The following is a 20,378-nucleotide window of genomic DNA, read 5'->3' on the forward strand; positions in this document are numbered from 1 at the left end:
TAACACCACTTAATTTTGCATTCACTCCCACCATCATTTAGTTACTTCCCATTAGCACCCTTTTCCCCAACATTTTCACTTAACACAAGCCCCAACATTTACATTCCCTCTTTTCTCTTTACCCACATTTCAATTCACCAATCACTCCCACATTTACCTTATTTCGTTTTCCCTCTTTTCTTTACACTCATCTTCAATTTAACTCAACCCCATCATTTACCTTATTTTCTTTTTTTCTTCCCATTCATTTAAACCACCATCATTTCCATCCCCCCTTTTACAGCTTCTGTCCCACCTGAAGCACACTAGTCCCGCTCAACCCCCAGTGGGGTTAGTCCTCTGCAGTGTAACTCTTTTCGGTCCCCCCCCCGTGTTCCACAGTCAACACATGCACTGCAGTATCTCCGCACGTCCTCCTTTTGTTTGCCCCAGTAGAAATGTCTACGGAGGAGGCTGAGTGTCTCTTCGGGCCCACGATCACCGTATGGGCCATCGTGCACCCCCTTCAGTGCCAATTCTCGCAGGCAACCGGGTACAACCCACTGGGTCCCGCTTTTCCCGTGCCCCTTTCTCTCCAAAACCCCATCTCCACCCAGATGCAGGTCCGAAAACATGTTCCACAGTCCCCTCGTGGCCCCGGAACATGTGTGAATCTCCTCCACAGGGGGCCGGCGTCCGGCCGCTACCCACGCATACACCGGACCGATATCCGCATCCTCTATCTGTCTGCGTCTCCACTCACCCCCGTTGACATGCGTGATGTGCCTGTCCTCGTCTGTCGGCTCCACCGCTTGCACTCGCTTGTCCTCCCGTCCCGCTCCTACAGGGGGCGGCGTGTTGAGGACAGCAGGGCGAACACCATCGGCGTCGATCTCCACCTCGGCTTTCTGCAGTGCAGCCGTGGGGGCTGTGTAGCGGCTTGGTTGGGCCGTCTCCTCCGGCCTTGACCCCTCTCGCTCCCCCGGGGACACGAGTGCCGCTCCCCCGACTGTAACAGCTCTGCAGATGATGTCGCTCACTTCCCTCTGGCTGTTCAAAACGATCCCCGCTCTCCTGATGGTCTCGTCGCTGATGATGATGTCCCCCTCTACCGGCTGGTATGCAGAGCAGCTAGCCTGGGCCGGCTCAACAGTCACTCTCCTGCCCAGAACAATCGGCTCTGTACTGCCCCGTTGCTCCGCTGCTTGTAGCTCAGGCTGCTCCACTGCTCCGCTACTCCGCTGCTCCTCTGCCTGTTGCTCCGGCTGCTCCCCCGGCTGTGTGTCTCTTCCAGCGCCCACACCCTTAGTGCAGTCTCTGGCTAAATGTTCAGGCGACTGGCAAGTCCAACAAAGCCTCACCTGTCCGCCGCCTGCACGTCTCTCCTCTCTCGCTGTCTTCCAGTCCCCGACAGCTTCTCGACACTCTCTAGCTAGATGTCCGATCGCTCCGCATGCCCAGCAGGCTCCCTGCTGTCCATGTCGTTGTCCTGCATACCCGGTCCGTCTCCCGGGTCCGCCTCGGCACCACCTCGCCACGTGGCCCGGTTCTCCACAGCTCCAACACAGTCTATTTTGTGGCTCCTCCGGCCGTTCTCCACACTGCATTACCTCCGCGCTCATCAAATCCACCCGCTGCATGACTTCCCGCAGCGTCCGCATCACCTCTACTGCCCAGGCAGGAGTCTCTTCCACCAGCCGTCTGACTTCTTTCAACACACGGGCTTCCATGCCCGCCAGCATCGAGCTGATCTCTGTCGTCAGCTCCTCTTTTCTCCCGTTCGCCGACAGGCATTCTTCTAAGCGCACCATCACACGTGGCGCTCGTAGCAGCTAGCTCACACAGCTAGCTTGCTACCGCTAGGTCGCTCGAGCCTTTGATCTCCAACTTTTCCTCCGCCGTTCCTCCTCACTCTCTCCCCTCTCGACCGAATCAGAGGCGCTACCGCTTCACTTGCTGACACCAATGTAACGTATCGCTGATACGCCAAGGAACGGAGAGTTGTAGTTGGTACAGGGTCTTTATTCACAGGCTCATTCAGCTCCATGTCAGATTTAAATCTGCTCATTTTGGATAAGCCGTCAGGCAGAGTGGAAATTCCTCTGGGGTCGTCTCTGACTCTGGGATGCAGTTTTAGAGCCGAGCGTAAAGTTAGGGTGAACTGGTGCTTTAACATAGTGGGAACTCCAGAATACGGCCAATACAGACTTTCCACTGAAGTGTATAACAACGCGGGTGTAATTACTTCTAATTACACGTTATCAAATGTTGGATACAACCACAGTGGACAGTATTTTTGCCATATCATAATAGAGATTCCCCTTTTAAGAGAAGCTATTAGCAACGGGACAAAAGTAGTGGTTATTGAACCGGTCCTTACAACAGACGGTGGTCTGCTCCAGTCCGGGAGATTTTTGGTGGCGTTGGGGGTGATAAACCCTATCCTAATTGCCTTATTAGTAACTATCTGGGTCATACTGAAAAGATGGTTTAAGCGTAGACATATGGAACAGTCTATATACGCGATCATGCGTCCTGTGAGAATGGCTAATATCTATGCAAACAGACAGCTCATGTGATGCTAAAGCAGTTAGCCATTTAGCATGAACTATGCAGCAAGCTAAATAATAACGAACTAAATTATATTTTAAGTCCATCGGGTAAAGTAGCGTTTAGCGCGATAATCACATCAAAGGGGCGAGTTAAAATAGCGAGATTAGCACATTTAAGGGTGAATGAAAATTTTACGCTATCGAATAAAAATGAAAGCGGGGGGTGCAGCGTTGCAAAGTGGTTCGGGTGGGAATATCTTTCTGGGTGAGTTCTGTTCCGCCTGAGTGAATAAGCTTGTCACTGGTCTACGGGTTTAATAGACATTGGTTAAAACATAGCATGTTATTAGTAAATAAAGGTTAATGTGTTGGGATTTGATCAAAGAGGGATAGCGCTAAATATAATCGAGGAACGGTGTTAGATTCTCCGGCTGACATACCCCGGATGTTGATTATATAAGCGGGGTCAAGATTGGCGAGGATGCGCGTGCGTGCATCTATGATGTGAGCGATGGAGGCAACATTGGCGAGTAGCTTTGCCAAATCGAATTTCCAAAACGGATAAGAAAGAAGTGAAAGGGTGTGCCATGGCGAGCAGCTTTGCCAAAATCGGATTTCCAAAACGGATAAAAAAGAAGGTTTTGTTTCTACTACGTTCTTATATTTCGGAAACACGACAAGACTTATCCATGTTGAACGGGTGGTTTGGCTTAGTGTTGCAGCCGTACAGGCTTATGTTTCTAGATTGGGACATTCCCTTTTGTTTTAACATTGCATTCAATGCAAGCGGTAAAACTAGTATATTGCGCATGGTTCCCACCCTCAGTTCATAGGGTTAGTCTGAAGCCGTTGCAAAATATCCAATAAGCGCACATCTGTGAGCCGAACGTCGTCATGGAGGGTGCTAGAACCACAGGCTCCAAAGGTGGGTTTTAATACATCCGAGCCTGCATTTATCTCTTTGTATGGGTGTATGTGCGCGCAAGAGGGTGAGCCTGTGTGTGTGTGGGTATGTGTGTGTGTGTGCAGCCGACTTGAAAGGTGGAGAGACTGGGTGTATGGAGCGTGCTGAAAGGGGATGTGTGATGTGAACAGCCTACAAAATGACGTGTAGCTTGCTGGTGGAGAATGCAACTCTAATACCCAGAGGGATTTTGCAGCACGGCAGGATTGGTTGAAAAGGAGACAGGCTGTTTTGGAGTAGGACACCCACAGCCACTAGGCACAGGAAGATAATCTTAAAAGCTTTTGCTATTATGAAAGATACTGTGGAGTTGAAGGTAAAAAAACTCCAAAAACCATGTTATGATGTTTTGGTACAGAGAAAGTATTTTATCCCAGTAAGAAGGTTTTAGCTAAAAATATATATAATTACTGCAATACACTTATGTTTAATTCCAGCAAAGGAATGGATGTGTTGCAGAGCTGTCAATGAGCGTGTGTGATTGTTGTGTTGTGCTGTGATGATTGATTGGGTTAGTGGGGTTGAGATCGAGCCCCGTGCCTCCAGCATTTGTGGTCCTCATCTGGGGACTATGCTGCTAAAACTGGAGGCACAGTTTACTTTGTTGGCTGAATGGAGTTGAGTGTTGTATCATTTGGTGAATTGTGGAGTGCATGGTGGTTAAAAAGAGGAACACACAGTGCTTCGTGGGTCCCCTGTGGGCGTGTCCTGTGTGGCTCGGTTAAATCTCAGCAAAAACACACTGACGTAAGGTTACATATAATAAGTTATGAAAAAATAAAATGGAGTGAACCTGTAATTTAGAGCTGTGGCAAATGCACATTGCATAATAATATCCACTGATAATATAAAATCAAAGGTGACACCGGTTGTCCTCAATTACGCTCATTTAACACATTCACTGCCAGCCGTTTTTCAAAACTGTAGTTAGCTTCTGCTAGAGGGTTTTTTTGAGGATTCTGGCTCATCTTTCAAGAGCCGAGGATTCGTTTCTGTTAGGATTTTGTGAACACACAATATCTCAAAAGAACTAATAGAATGTGTGCTTTCTCTGTCTAAAAGAGTTAGTTTGTAGAGTTAGTAGTTATGTAAGCATTAGCAGTTGAATACAGCATGGTTTCAGCGTCTGTAAATTTATTCTGAGATAAACGGCTTTTTGTGAAATTCGATAGAACAGTCACTTTAACCATTCATTTTTGGCATCAGTAAGACGTCAGACATCTAAACAATAGTTTTGAACAGTAATTTCCTCCATAACAGCAGGAAACACCCCTTTCCTTCAAACTCCTCCCTCCGTGTGTGTTCTTCTTGGCTGCAGCGAGCGTGTCACAAGCTCGTTGCTGCTGCTGCTGTAACCTCGCGTCACCAGCTCACTGCTTTGCTGCTGCTGTGCCTGTCTGCCTGTCTGCGGCGGCCGCTGGGCAAGTCTGGATGGCTCGCTCGTTTCTTGGGGTTCTGAGAGCTTTGATGAAGCTTTTGTGATTCTGGTCTTATTTATGCTGCGTGTTTCAAAGTGTGTTCCACCCGTAATCTATTATGCAAATTTGCAAAACCCCACCGCCAGCTCCCAAGCGCGAAAGCGTTTTCGCCAATCCATTTTCATGAGAATGGCTTCCTGACACTGCTTTTTCTTGCCTTCCTCTAGAATGGAGAGCACTGTCGCCACTTAGTGGGTCGGTGGAATGGGTTGTACACGTTCGGTCGCTCCAATATTTTTTATAGGAGACGTGGGGGGCATTGATCCACGTAGCACCGTCAAAAAAAAATTTTTTTTTTTTTTTTGACGTCTCAACTCGTCATTGGCAGTGAACCGTTGGAATTTTTTTGACCAGTCAACTCGCCATTGGCAGTGAACGTGTTAAGAAGGGAGCGAGTAGAAAGTCTGCAGAAACACATAAGAAGAATAACAGTCATACTGACGGCTATTGTTATAAGAAATTAGCACAAACCAGGGGGAACCAATAATGGGCTTTTATATGTGGGGTAGGCTTATATGGTTATGTGATATTATAGGATGTAGGAAACATGCACATTCTGTATAGATATCTGACTGACACCAGTAAACAAACACATAATGTTTAGATCACATCAACATTGCATAGGAGCGGTGGATGATAAATGTTCGGCCTAAATCGGCTTTGGAAGTTAATACCGCCAATTACACATGCCTCCTCCAAGCCACGTTCAAAAGTATGTGCCTTCAGCAGAAAGCGTGTTATGATGATACAAATGCTACAATATACTAGCTCTAGACGTTCCCCTCTCAGCTGGTTTTGAATGTTTGAAATTGGGTCCTTTCCCCAATACTCACTTTCTGGTAGAAGTGACCAACAGGCTGGCTTAGGCACCCAGCAAAAATGCACCAAGGGAGGAAATGTACAAAGGGTTAACTGCTGATTAGGTTTGTTGTAAACTGGTGAACGTGGTCTGGTCAAACCCGCATTGTTGGGTGGTGGAAAAAAAGGGGAAAAAGAAAAAAGGAAAACGTGATGTATGATCACTTGTACATGGGGACAATATTGGGGAGATAATACTTTGAAAGTCCACCGCACCTCATGTACACATGGATACTGACTGAACTGTACAAAACATTTGAATGACAACGCAGGGTACCTATAGGCGACATTATGATTTAGTAAGCTATCATGTCATTTTAAATAGGTTATGGGTAATATTGTTATGAATTTCCCCATGGGGAGAGATAAAGGGGTAACTTAACCTAACTTTCTTTTTGCATGGTGAGATATAAGCAAACTCAATGATCCAAGCAAATTTTCATGCACTCATTGTATAAATTGGGACAAGAGGGCAGAGTTTGGGAACTGGGGTATGGGAAGAAATAGTATGACAAATTAGGAAAAGTTAGCTGATGATAAGTCAAGTGTGTTGATGTTGAGATTGACTGTCTATTTTTGTACACAGGAGGCGGAGGCTTCGGGGGAACCGGGAGTCTGAAAGATTACCTAAGACTGTTAGTTTGGTGGACCACAGACGAAAAGATGGATTCCTTCCCTCCTCTCCCCGTTCACAATTGTCCAGACAGCACTGTCCACTATTTTCCAGACAGCAAGAGCATTAAAGCTGCCGATTTTAATATCCCCTCTAGGGTTAATGTAGAGGTGGCTCTTATCCGGCGGCCCCCCTGTATCGCCCTATCCTGGACCGTGAACCAAGTAGACCGTTCAGCCCCACCTATGGAAAATTACAGTATTTACATGACCTGCGAAACGGAAAAAGGTAGCGGTGTTTTCCCTGATTGGAAGAGTAGGGGAGTGGTAAGGGCTGCTCCACTGCCCATGGGGGTAGGCATTACCCACTACAGACCCGGATACACGGCCGGTTTCACTGTGGTGGGTAGAGACACGTTTGGTCGAAATGGTCCTTACAGCGAGGTGATCTCGGTCTTGATACCGGAGTAGGAGGAGTGTGGTGATATGTCAATCATCAATGCACGAAGAGGGTCCAGGATAGACATTGTAACAGTCATGTTTAAATTACAGTGCTATTGGAGTACATGCTAGGTTACAGAGTGAGAGGAAAATCAGTGGGTGCTGTAGAGGTTTTACACCTCTAGGTGAGGTGTAAAAAGAGGGTTTGATAGATTTCTCACTTTAAATTGACTTGGTGGGCACCACTCCCTAAGCCACCGCCGAAAATGATGTTACTTTAAATGATTTCAATTAAACTTATTTTCTTCTTGAAATATATTATGCTAATTCAATTATATCTTTCATTATGTTTTAAATATGTTATTTCTGAAATACACCTCTTAATGCTCGAGTGATCTACAAGTGTTTCATGTGTTCTCTACTTCCTGTCGTCAGGCGGGGTTTGGTGCAAAGATCTATTGCATAAATATCTTCTGCAAGCGTATGGAAAAACTCACCTGGGCCAGAGTTCATATACGCCGTATATCAGTCCCTATCGAAACTAACATGTTTGTATGTATTTGATGTGGTTTTTTAACGGCATGGAAAGAGCACATCTTATAGACCCGTCTGCACACCAAGTTGTTGAAAGCGTGGAAGATAGGCGTGGGGGAGTTTCGCATCCTGCCCACAAGAATAAGCACCTGCAGCTACTTGAGTCTAGGGGTCACAGAAAGATCACTCGTAACATTTCAGAACAATCACATAATTAAGTTAAAATTGATATGATAAAATATAGAGAGCATGTGTGTATTAATCATTTCCCTCCATAGGTGTATTGATTTAACAAACAAAAAGGGGTGAGGTTTTCCAGCCAAATGCTTTTTGTCTGACTGCATGGAGCGACAGGAGAGGTCTATTTTTGCCTTTCCAGCATGTATCATATAAATTCATCTTTTTTGTTTATTCAAAATACACATAATTAACCAAATACTTTTTGATACAAATGAATATTGAAATATGCTTAGATGGTCATTTGAACTCTTAGCTTACGCCGAATGGGCAGGTGGTCGTCAAATTAGTTGATAAATGGTAAGTGCTAATTAATAAGTGTCTTCATCCAAACAGAATAAGGATGAAGCTGCTTTCTCTGTTGTGATAAAAATGAAACTATCTCTGCTCTTTTTACACTTCTTAGAGAGGTGGTTTTCGACCAAGAGATAAGTGGGTCTGAGCTGTCTGAAAACTGGTTCAGCTCCAGACTAAATATAGTTGAATTTGATTCAATCTAGGATGTAGATTAGATTAATTAGTCTAAAGTAACCATAGATAATGTGCTACAGAATATTAATAGAGAAAATAGCTAAATTAGCTGACCCAAATTATAGGAGTTAAAATAGGAATTTAAATGTATCACCACGGGCAATATTGAAGTGTGGGTTAGTGTATGAAGTACCATGTCACGTGATGCGGGCCTCAAGGAGGAGAAGAACATCCGCCCACGAGGGAGGAAGAGCCACTGAAGAAACACGCCCACAAACACCATGAACAAGTCACACATGAAATTGATAAAAGGAGGGACAAAACGAAAAACATGATCTTTTTTCGAATCTAAGATTCTCTGCTGACAGCTGATGTTGTGGGTTTATGAGAAATAGGTCGAAACTGATCCAGGAGCTCCTGAATTAATGGTATGCATATTAAGGTACTTGAACTGCTCTGTGTAATTGATCTTAATTCCATATAAAGAAAATATTATTATAAAGAATATCATTGTCACTTCTGGTTATTGGTATAAGTTGAAATCTGATTGAACATTGTGGGAGAAGTATTTAACCATTTTTAATTCACCTTCTGATTCGGAGGGCCAGGCCCTGAGCCAGGCTCTGTCTCCTGGAAGCCGAGGAGCCAGAGTGAAACCACTTTTCTCCATTACTTGATGTTCACCCAAATTAAGTGCATGCTGTATGAAAATACCTCGTTTTACTGATTCCCATTCGAGCCACTGGATAGCCGCATTGGAGTAAGATTTAAACTGGCGTCTGTAGTCATCTGCTGAGGGGATAGCTATTGTGTTAGGCTGGAGAAATTTTGTACAGAAGCTTTTCATGCATGCAGATGCGATGGTCACGCAGGTAAACGGATCAACTTGTGTTTCACTCATGTATTCAGCTCTAAATAGAGTACAGGCAGTCGTGAGTATATTTGTGTCATTTTCACAATAAGAAATAGCCTGCTCCTTGAAATTGAATGTACCGTGGGCCACCGAGTCATACCAGAGATCAAATTGTGCTCTCTGCTGGGGAGACATGTGATCTACACCATACATCTCACGAGCAGGATACGCACCCTTGTAATTTAAATTAGCCTCTGATGAAAAGAGATGAGGAAAAAATCCCTTCGCTTCTGATGGAAATCCTAACGCTTCTGGCATCTGGGCTAATCGCATTACTAGAAAACTTAAACTATCGATATAACGTTGGTTATAATGGCAATCGGCTATGCATAACACTTTGCTTCCCTGCATAATTACAGATGGTTTTAGGCCTAACTCCAGCATCCCATTAAGAATGAGATACGTATGAATCAAATCCCTTTGAGTTATGGGCTATAAATACAACCTTGGCATATTGAGGGATTCTGTATTTCAGAATAAAGATTTTGATACAATTATGACCATAATCATACCATGTTTCTCCTGTCAAAGTGCGGGTAGTTACTAAAAAAGCGACGTGTACACCGTTATCATTAGCATAGGTTTCAAAGTCATAGAAAATCAAATTCTGATTACAAACGGTTTCTGGTTCAAGTGTCTGTATGTAACAGAGATGCAAGGATGTGTTTTCACTTTCAGCTTGTGTCATTGAACAACCACAAATCTTACATTTATGTAAGAGACAAATGTGTGGTTTAACTTGCTTTGTTAGTGGAACATAGTAGATCAGTTTACAGCGTTGACATCTTTTATGCATGTTACAATATGACGCGAAGGTTTTAGCTTTTGAATGCCATCTCGATTTTTTGTGTGCTTCGAGACAAAACTTTGACTGACACACTCTGTAACAATCATTGCACAGGGTTAAGTTCTTGGTGTGCTGAGTACATTCAGGATCAAAACATAGTGTACAATGATTGGGACAGATGTGATTCCTAGGATTATGGTAACCTATGTAACAATGTTCACACAGTTCCTCGGTTCCCAGGAAAGCTCTGAGATTCTTAACACCGTAATAATGATTTCGAAAGAGGAAGACAATCAGAGTAGCTTTGTCAGTCTGTCTGGGAAAAGCCGTAAAGTACGGCTGCAATGTTTTTGATTCATCGGTTCTAAACATCACAACAATTTTGCGATTTAGAACCTGTTCAAATTTACCTATGTCGTTCAAAGTAACAGGGGTGTTTTCAGCCAGACCTGCTTGACTCTGAATTTGGCGACCCAATGCTTCGGCCTGAGCGTCTGTGAAATTTGGATTTGTCAAATGAGCTAGGTTAATTGCAAAACATAACTGATTGCCGGCATTGTCGACGATATATAAACATCGTCGTTTGGTCTAATGTTTTACACAGCATACGTCTTTTTTGAGACGGTGCGCCCCCACTAAGGCTGCTGACAATTTGTCCCACTAATTCCAGATTATTCTCTGCTGTAACCTCTTGGTTTGATTGAACAAGTCTGTCTAAAACATCATGAAAGACATTTTCATCCATATCTTGAGTATAAGTCAACGACTGAGAGACTGTATTTGACAACATACGGCCTTGAATTTCAAACTGTAAAACGTCTCCGGGATTGGCTCGCTCAAAAAGTCTTTGGGTAACATTTGAAATCTGATCAGCTACAGTGTTATAGAATGTTACAAAGTCACCAGAATCTGGTAGGCTTATATTTAAACGCTGCCTTATTTCTGTATTATTGAAAGCAGGACGTTCGATGACATTAGCTTCTGGTGTGGCGGGTGTTTGTGGCACAGTACAGTCACGAATGTTTGATGTTAGAGAGTTGAGGTTAGAGAGAGGTAAGCCGTGTCCGGATTGCATAATAGCTTGTTCAGGTTCTGGTAACAACGCGCTTAAAAATGATATTCCATCGTCGACACTCATTAGAGGGTATACGTCTGACTCAGGATAGTTTAATGCATGTATTTCTTGTAATAATGATACAGGAATTTCCACTAAGGGATCTGTGGTACTGGATTCTTGCTGTGACATGGTTGAATAGCCCTATACTGTAAAAATGACAATCACTCATTTACACCATCTCGTTCTTGCATCACATCACTTACATGATGAAAAATCTCACTTAGGGCGATGAAAGCGCAGGACAAAGACTCGATGTAATCAGCACGATTGCGAATCCTGTTCCTTCGTGGCACATTCCTGATCAGTCGTCTCCTCAGACCAGGGTTTCGACGACCTGAGAGAGAGAGAGAGAGAGAGAGACACAGAGAGAGACACAGAGAGAGAGATCTATTAAGTCATCTGTATACTTTTAGTAATAATAATTAAAAAATAAAAAATAAAATATATATATAAAATAAAAAACATAATACATAATAAAACAATACTATCAAGATTATACTTACGGTTACCGCGAGGTGTCTCGGATTCACTAGAGGTATCGACGACTTCGACGGGAGCTTGTTCCGGACGAGGAGGAGGAGGAGGGGCCTCGTTAATAGCGTCTGCTGAGCGGCCCTCCTCGACGTCCGATTCGATGGCTCCTCCGTCTAAAACAGCGTTGCCTGGTTCCGAGAAGTCGAACAGATCGTCGTCTGATCGATTGAAGGTATCCGGTATAACCTCTTCTCCGATCGTCTCAACCGTCTCCTCCGTCTCCTCCGAAAGGTCTATGACAGCATCTGTAAGGAGGGGGAGAAACATGTTCAGTTCAATTCACATTAACGTCACAAGAGGGCAGCATTACCTCAATGTTAGATAGCTGCCCTGTGTGTGTGTGTGTGTGTGTGTGTGTGTGTGTGTGTGTGTAACGCTCTTCTCTCCTCAAAGGAGAGGGGTCGGGGGAGGGTACAGGAGAGGAGAGGAGTGGAGGGGAGAGGAGCGTTGGGACCCACGCACGGACCCAGGCAGCCAGCCTGCCGCGCGCAGTAGACTATCGCACACTGACACATGAATGAAATATATATGAATCATTTTAGCACCTGCGGGTCTTGGTTGTACAACTGCGATTGGTTGTATCCTGACTGCATTGCTCCAATCTGCTTGCTGTGTAGACGGCCCGGACAAATGTGGGAGCTGTATTGGATCTATTGATGAAATTAAAACAATAACTTATTTTTTATTTTTTTACACAAACTAATTACATAGATGTAAGTTTTTACACAAACTAATTACATAGATGCATAGAAAATATTATGTTATTTATATAATATATACATTTTAAACGAGTAAACACGTATGACAACAGTATAAAAAGAAAAAAAGAAAAAAAAGAAACCTAATAACCAATCAAACATTTTGTGACGGATAATATGTATCCATATTTAAATCATAACATACATAATCACAAAAATAATAATATTATTATTATATAAAAAAACAACAACAACAATAATAATAATAAAACAGAAAACAAAAAACAAAAAAAAACATAAAAAAAAAAAAAAACAAACACATAAAAAAAACATTAAGATTTAAATAGGACTTACCGTAAGTGAATTCATCTGTGTCAGCAAAAAACTGGGTTAGGCCTTCTAAATCTCCTCCTGACATGTTTGGTCCTTCCATTAAGAGTGGGTCTGGTGGCGTTGCACTGCTTCTGGTAGCACGAGTCAGGATCAACAGGTTGTTTGAGGACGGGCCTACTCTAAGACATCCTTATATATCTAACACTCTAAAGAAATTTACATAATAATGAACATAATAGTTTTTTTATTATCAGAAAGGTTCATAACGAGTGTATTGATAACGCAGCTTTTTTGTTATCGTGAGAAACCTCAGGGGTATTGATCGGGTCTGCTTTGTCTGTCGTGAGAAAAGATAGTTTCTCACGAGCGTTAGGGACCGTTCGTTATTTAGGGAAGGGTCCACTGGAGGAAAATAGAGGAGGGTAATTTTGTTTTAAATTTAGTCTGAGGGAGGGTACACTCTCTTTAATTTGAGTCCAGGGGAGGGGTATACAATGTTGATTCGATAAAAATATATAAACTTTTTTTGTGTGTGTAATGTTTGCTTTTCGGACTTCAACAACTACTGACTTGTTTCATTTACACCCCTCCTGTCCAAACTGTTTGGTATGTCCCGGTGCATTGTTTCTCTTTGGCGGGCCTATCTGTCAATCTTTGTGCTTGGCCTATCCAGACAGTGGGCGTGTACAGTATCTGGCGAATCGGTGGCGCTTTTCTGGTGATAATATGGAAGTACAATAACCCACTGGAACAAAGTCGAGCAAACAGACATCGGCATCACAAAATATATATGGGCTCTATGCGCAGATAATAGAACCGAGTTACGGCTCACTCATCTCCTAAATTACGTTAAGTCTACAAGGGGTATTTATACCACCAGGATGACATATATGTTTCACATAGGGTTGTGTTTTTACTAGAGATGGGCATAGATTAATTTTTTTTAATCTAGATTAATCTAGATTAAACCTGGTCATTAATCTAGATTAATCTAGATTAAAATGGGTCATTTGAAGTCTGTCGAAGCCATTCAAAATATGTGTGTGCAACATAAATAATGACGAAGTAAGTCCTTGTGAACAGGTTTCTGTTTATTCAATTCAACTTGAATAGCCAGTAGGCATTTAAAGGTAAGAAACCAGCAGGTTACACACATGGTTTGTCTTCATCTGGACAAAGTTCTATCCTGAACTACCTGGAATGAACACCAGAGGGTATAAGAACAACAACCCACATTTCTGGGATCAATAATATTAAACTGTAGGCCATGAGGCCATTAAGAACCGTTTACAGTCAGTAACTGTGACATGGCTTCAGGCAATAAGTCTAACCACTACTTCTCCTTCTTCCACCAGTCACTCAGACAGACCAGCCTGTTCACATTTTTTGAGGACAGTCTAGATCTCCTCTTCTGTACAACATGGCCTGCTAAAGAGAACAGTCTCTCGCATGGGACAGATGAGGCAGGAGTCCCCAAGTACTTCCGGGCAATGTGGGCCATCTTACCATAGCAAGCAGTGTGCTCTGACCACCACTTCAGTGGACACTGATCCTCACTGGCAGTGGGCTCTACCTTGTACCTCTCCACAGTGTTGTCTACTGGTGCCTCGTCATCAGACTCTGACTCTGACATCAGTAGAAGGGCTGTTTTCTTCTTGGGTGGCTCAGGGTTGTCCTCCATGGGCAGCTGCAGAGCAGGCTCTTCTCCCTTCACCAACTCCCTCAGCTTTCTCCACACTGGCTCCCTCTCTGTTTTGGGCATGCACTTGAGGTCCTTAAATCGTGGATCCAGGGCAGTCGCTATCTTTATTAAAAAAATAAAAAAAATAACAATTATTAATTGTTGATTGATGAAAATGTACTTTTCAAATCCAACCTCCATATTTCCTCATGACTTAATCTATCCATTGACCATACAGTTATCTTCTGGTTAGTCTGACATACCTTCAGCCTTGAATCGCACAATATAGGCAGCATCATCATCTGAGATTTTCATAGCTTGCTGGAGGTGGCACAGGGCAGGTAGAACCGCGGAGGAGGTTACATACTTCTCCCCACCAAGGAGCTCAGTGACATACCTACACACACACACACACACACACACACACACACACACACACACACACACACACACACACACACACACACACACAGCAATACATAAAAAACAGTGAACTATTCATTTAATTCAGATTACACTATTTTTAAGTTCTGAATCATCATAGCCTATTTTACATTAACAACTGCCTTTCTCAAATACAAAGTGACTTTTAAAATAAATTGTAGCCTATGCAATTCATGAACACTCTCATACTGTACATACTTGCATGGTTCTAGCAGTATTTCCAGCTTTGCCAACTTCTCATATTCAGCATCAGTTGGGAGGGTCAGATTATGCTTTTGCTTGGCCAGGGTTGCGTGCAGTGGGTCTTTGTTGCGCCTCACACACTTGACCATCTCGAGGGTGGAGTTCCAACGTGTCGGGACATCTTGCACGAGTGACTCCTTGTCGAGCTTAAGGGCCACTTGCTGCACATTCAACTCGTCTGTGTTGGCCGGGCTATGTTTGAAATGTCCAACCACTTCACGCCACTTGCTTAGCACAACATCAAAACCAGCATCCCGAAGTGACATGACAATGGCCCTCTGTACAATATGCGCAACACATGGCACATGCTCGAATGGAAGTATCCTCCCTGCTGCTATCATGTTGGGAGCGCTGTCTGTTCCAATCGTGGTAATTCTGTCTTCTATTGCCCACTCACTGGCAACGCTGAGAAACTGCCTCGCACACGCTTCTGCAAAGTGGCGCTCCTCTGTTTTCATCACACCTAATTGGGGCAGATAGAGTAGAGCAGAATAAGTTCGCTAGTATAGGCTATCCAGGCAACACCAATGAGTAGCCTATATTCAGCAAGTTAACATTATAGCAAGCTAATGCAAGCCCTATACCATTAGCTAAATTAGGCTACATTACATACCTAAAGCAAACGAGTGAAGTTCCCAGTTGGTATCAATCAGGTGTACAGTAACGCCGAGGTAGTTTTCGTTGGCGACAGATGTCCAATGGTCCCCCGTCAGTGCTACATACGTTGCCCCAGCCAACTTCTCTTCTTTGACGGCTTTCTCTTTGTCGTACTGGTTGTAGATTCTGCGTGTGATCGTTCTCCTGCTAGGCAGAGTGTAATTTGGATCGCCTGTGGCCGCTTGGAGAACAAGCTGAAGCCCCTCATCTTGAACTAGGCTGATAGGCCGACAGTTGATGGAAATCCACCGAGCTAGGAGGTTAGTTAATCTTGCTTTAAAAGCATCGCTGACGGGCTTTCCTCGTTTGCTGCACTCTTCCATTGTAGTTTGCCGAACGCGACTCCCCGGGGCTGCCGCACTTGTCCCGGCGTCTTCCAGGTTAGCTGTGGGGTGCTTTGCATTTAGGTGGTACCTGAGACTCGAGGAACTCCTGCAGTAAGATAACTCCGCTTTGCACAAGGTGCACACAACCTTGCTCTTGTCAAGGTCTCCATTGGGAAGCTTCTTGAAATTAAATTTGCCCTGAAGCGGGCCGGGCTTCACAGCAGCAGCGGCGTCCATGTCAGCTGTTTTGTTGTTATTATTCACACACGTGTTCCGCCCAGGTTCCGTCACATAACACCGTCCGACTAGAGAACAGTGGACCCTGCTACCAGACAACTTTGAGAATAGATTAACGGCGATAATTTTTTTATCGCGCGTTAAGAGTCTCGCGTTAACGCAGCCGTTAATGGCGTTAACGCGCCCATCTCTAGTTTTTACGCACAATAATAGAACCGGCGAACTTTTTTTCCATCAGTCATTGACCGCTATTTAAACACAAATATTGATATACACAGACTGAAGATTGTTTCACACGCGAAAATAGCATTATGTAGCGACCGGAGGAGGCGGTCACTCTGATTGGTGACAGTTCTAAGCAGCGCAAAGGATTATGGGAGTTCCATGTTCTTGTGGGAAGCTGTTACTGTTACAGTTAAAAACGTGGTTTAGTGATGTTGTGCTCATGTTTTGATTGCATTATGTGGTATGGCAATGTTTGTGTGGCCAGGATATGTTTAGTTTTACTATCAATGTAGCCACCATGACTGAGACTGTTAGTGTGTTCGATCACCTCTGGCCGGAGTTTCTGCAAATGTTAGGTTAAAAGTAAGATATCTGTGTCAGTCTGCATTCTTCCACGCAAGCTCGCCACAATATTGTTTGGGGAGGGTCAATTATATTTTTCAAATCGCTTCGGGAGGGTGAAGGAAAAATATATTTTGGTCAGGGAAGGGGCACAGCTTTTTATTTCAGAGCACACCAAATCCCTCCAGTGACCCCCTTTCTAAATAACGAGCGGTCCCTTAGTCAACCAATCCATCATATTATTTGAAAGATGATTTTAGATTCTATTGAAAAAGATTTTGCCGCCAATACGATCTATTGTGACGCAAACTTGAGATGGAGAAATGGTCATCTGAAGCTGCCCTCTTGATGGCTGGGGTTTTTGTCGGGCCTTGAACTCAAAGTTCAAGGCCATTCGTTCGGGACGTACCGCTGTAAAATATGTAAATATATTTGTGTGTGTGTGTGTGTGTGTGTGTGTGTGTGTGGGTGGTTGCGTGAGAGCGTGAGTGAGTGAGAGAGAGAGAGAGAGAGAGAGAGAGAGATAGAGAGTGAAAGAGAGGGAGGGAGGGTTGTTAGGGGTCTGTGTGTGTGTGGGACCTGTCAGACTTTTGACCTCAAAGTTCAAGGCCCCCAAAAAAAGACCATTAGTTCGCGACGGACCCAAGTAAAATATGTAAATATATGTGTGTGTGTGTGTGTGTGTGTGTGTGTGTGTGTGTGTGTGTGTGTGTGTGAGAGAGAGAGAGGGAGAGCGAGAGAGGAGCATACTGAACCGCATACTGAACCACATGTATAATAAGGTAAAATAAAAAGTAAATTCATTTCTCACAGATTTCTCATAGAACACATACACTATTACATATTATTCGCCTTCATCACAGGACTTAAGGGTCGACTGATGACGTTTCAACGAATACAGACACTGGCCACTAAGCGCATCCACAATGGTTGAAAGCTCGGTGCAGACCGAGCTTTCGCTGACTAAAACACACTTTTCAATTGCATCACTGAACCGTCCATCATGTTTCATCACGTCGATTCAAGATTCAAGATTCAAGATTCAAGATTCAAGATTCAAGATTCAAGATTTTTATTGTCACTCCATGGTACAAGTATCACGTGTGAAATTATTGTGCTGTGGACTCCGTTTACGACATAGTACAAATAGGCAACAAGCAATGAGCAATAGGCAATAAGAAATGGGCATCAATAAGCAATACTAAGCAGCAATAGGCAATAAGGCAGAATAGCGATAAGACAAGTCAGTGGCATATTCATTGCACATAGGTGCACATGTCATGTGCATACGTTAGACGTGTTCAGACATTTTAAATTCGACGTATTTGACATACAGCGCAAATAGCATGTACCTTATTAAACATACAATTAAACATTAGGCATTGTGCATATGTTAGACATGTTCAGACATTTTAAATTCGACGTATTTGACATACAGGTGCAAATACCATGTACCTTGTTAAACATACAATTAAACATTAGGCATACATAATGGTAGCAGCTGCAGTACGGTACGGTACGACTACTACACTATTTGTGTATGTTAAGGAGTCTCGTGGCCTGCGGGAAGAAACTGTTCCTCAAGCGATTTGTGCGTGCTTTTGGAACCCTGTATCTCCTCCCTGAGGGTAGCAGGGAGAACAGGCTGTTGTGGGGATGGTTTGTGTCTTTGATGATCTTCAGGGACCTCCTGAGGCACCGCTGGTTATACAGTTCATGCAGTTCTGGCAACTCATCTCCTGTTACGTGCTGGGCCGCGCGCCTCACCCTCCGTAGCGCCCTGCGGTCCATGGTGGTACAGTTCCCGTACCAGGCGGTGAAGCAGCCAGTCAGCAGGCTTTCAATGGTGCCTCTGTAGAAGTCCCCGAGGATTTCCTTCCTTAGCCCAAATTTCTTCAGGCGCCTGAGTCCGTGTATTCGCTGTTGGGCCTTTTTGACAACAGTGGCGGTGTGGCCGGCCCAGGTCAGGTCCTGGTGGATGTTGACTCCCAGGTACTTGAAGCTGTCCACCCTTTCCACCACTGTGCCGTTGATGGTGATTGGGGGGTGTGCAACCCCCCCTCTCCTGTAGTCCACAATGATCTCCTTGGTCTTGGAGACGTTCAGAGAGAGGTGGTTGTCCTGGCACCATTGTTCCAGGACCCTCACCTCCTCTCTGTAGGCCGTCTCGTCGCCCCCCGAGATCAGGATTATTCGTTGACCTCTCTTTCCAAATATTAACATCTGATCACAAGGTGCAATGCTGTTACGCAGCACACATATGAATGGGCGTCTCACAGAGAAGCAGACTATTTCTCCTCCGAATACTTGTGGGTAGTTCAGGCCCTTGGGTGTAGGGGATCGTCGTGGGACAAAGTTGAGTATGATCTTGCATTCCTGAGGGAGATTCGAGCATGGACAATTGATTGACAGACTGATCCGAGAACCTCGTTCGATTTTGGTCAGGACGGGTTCATTAGTAGAAATGTAACGCTTGGCTCGCTGTTTAACGACGTTGCTGGGGAGTAGGGTTTGCCATAATGTCCTTTGACCGGTACAATACACACTGAACCATAACTTTCTATTCCTGATATGAATGATATGATTTTTATGTGTAGTCACCGGCACTTCACAAATTAATCCTTCTGCCGTCTTGGCCATTTAAAAAAAAGAAATTTGCTGTGCTGATGACAAGCCGCGCGTCTGAGTTATGAGTCAGACTAGAACTCTAGCGTGTGACCGAATATTAATACGAATATATTAGTATCACGTGCTCCATTGTTCTGCCAGATGTTCTTTTGTTCTCTTTGTCTCTATTGTTCATAATGTATTCTTTTGTATTCTTTTGTTTCTATTGTTCATAATGTATTCTTTTGTTCATAATGTATTCTTTTGTTCATAATGTATTCTATTGTTCCTATTGTTCATATTGTTCATATTGTTCCTATTGTTCCTATTGTTCCTATTGTTGAGCCAGGTGCATGGGGGAGGGGAAAATGGGGCGGGACTTCCGGTTGACCTTTCTGACCTTTCCTTTGTTCGACCTGTCACATTAATTCTGAGAAGAGTACCCCTCTTATATCTCTAACACACCTACACTCAGTTTACCCAAAGCATCTGCAAGTTATATAGTGTAAAGATCGAGTTTCCCACCTTTTAAGAGGTAAAGCACACCAGAAATTAAAGTTAGAATGCATATCAATGATTTGTGTTCATATTGCTGACAAGCCTTGATGACAAGTGATTATTATTATAGGCCTATTTACCCTTCTTTTTATGATTTATCATGACATCATTACTCATGTAACATCATATAGGGATACGTTAATGACTGTTCCTCCACTGAATTAGTTTATAATTGTTGAAAATACCTCATTTAGACTTAAAAACAACTTGTGAAAAACAGACCAGTCTTTTCCTCTAATTTCTGTGGTCTTATTTGGCCTTAAACACCTATTGCAATAAATAGATCGTTTTATTATTTTTCTCTCCTTTTCAACTGTTTTAATATCTTCTTTAAAGAATTTAGAAGATTTTGTACATGCTCACACACACGCACGCACACACACGCGCGCACACACACACACACACACACACACACACACACACACGTGCGCGCACACACACACACACACACACACACACACACAGACACACACAGACACAGACACACACACACACACACACACACACACACACACACACACACACACTTCTCTCACACAGCTGGCTACAG

This window comes from Poromitra crassiceps, assembly GCF_964638095.1.
Source record: "Poromitra crassiceps genome assembly, chromosome: 4".
NCBI lineage: Eukaryota > Metazoa > Chordata > Actinopteri > Beryciformes > Melamphaidae > Poromitra > Poromitra crassiceps.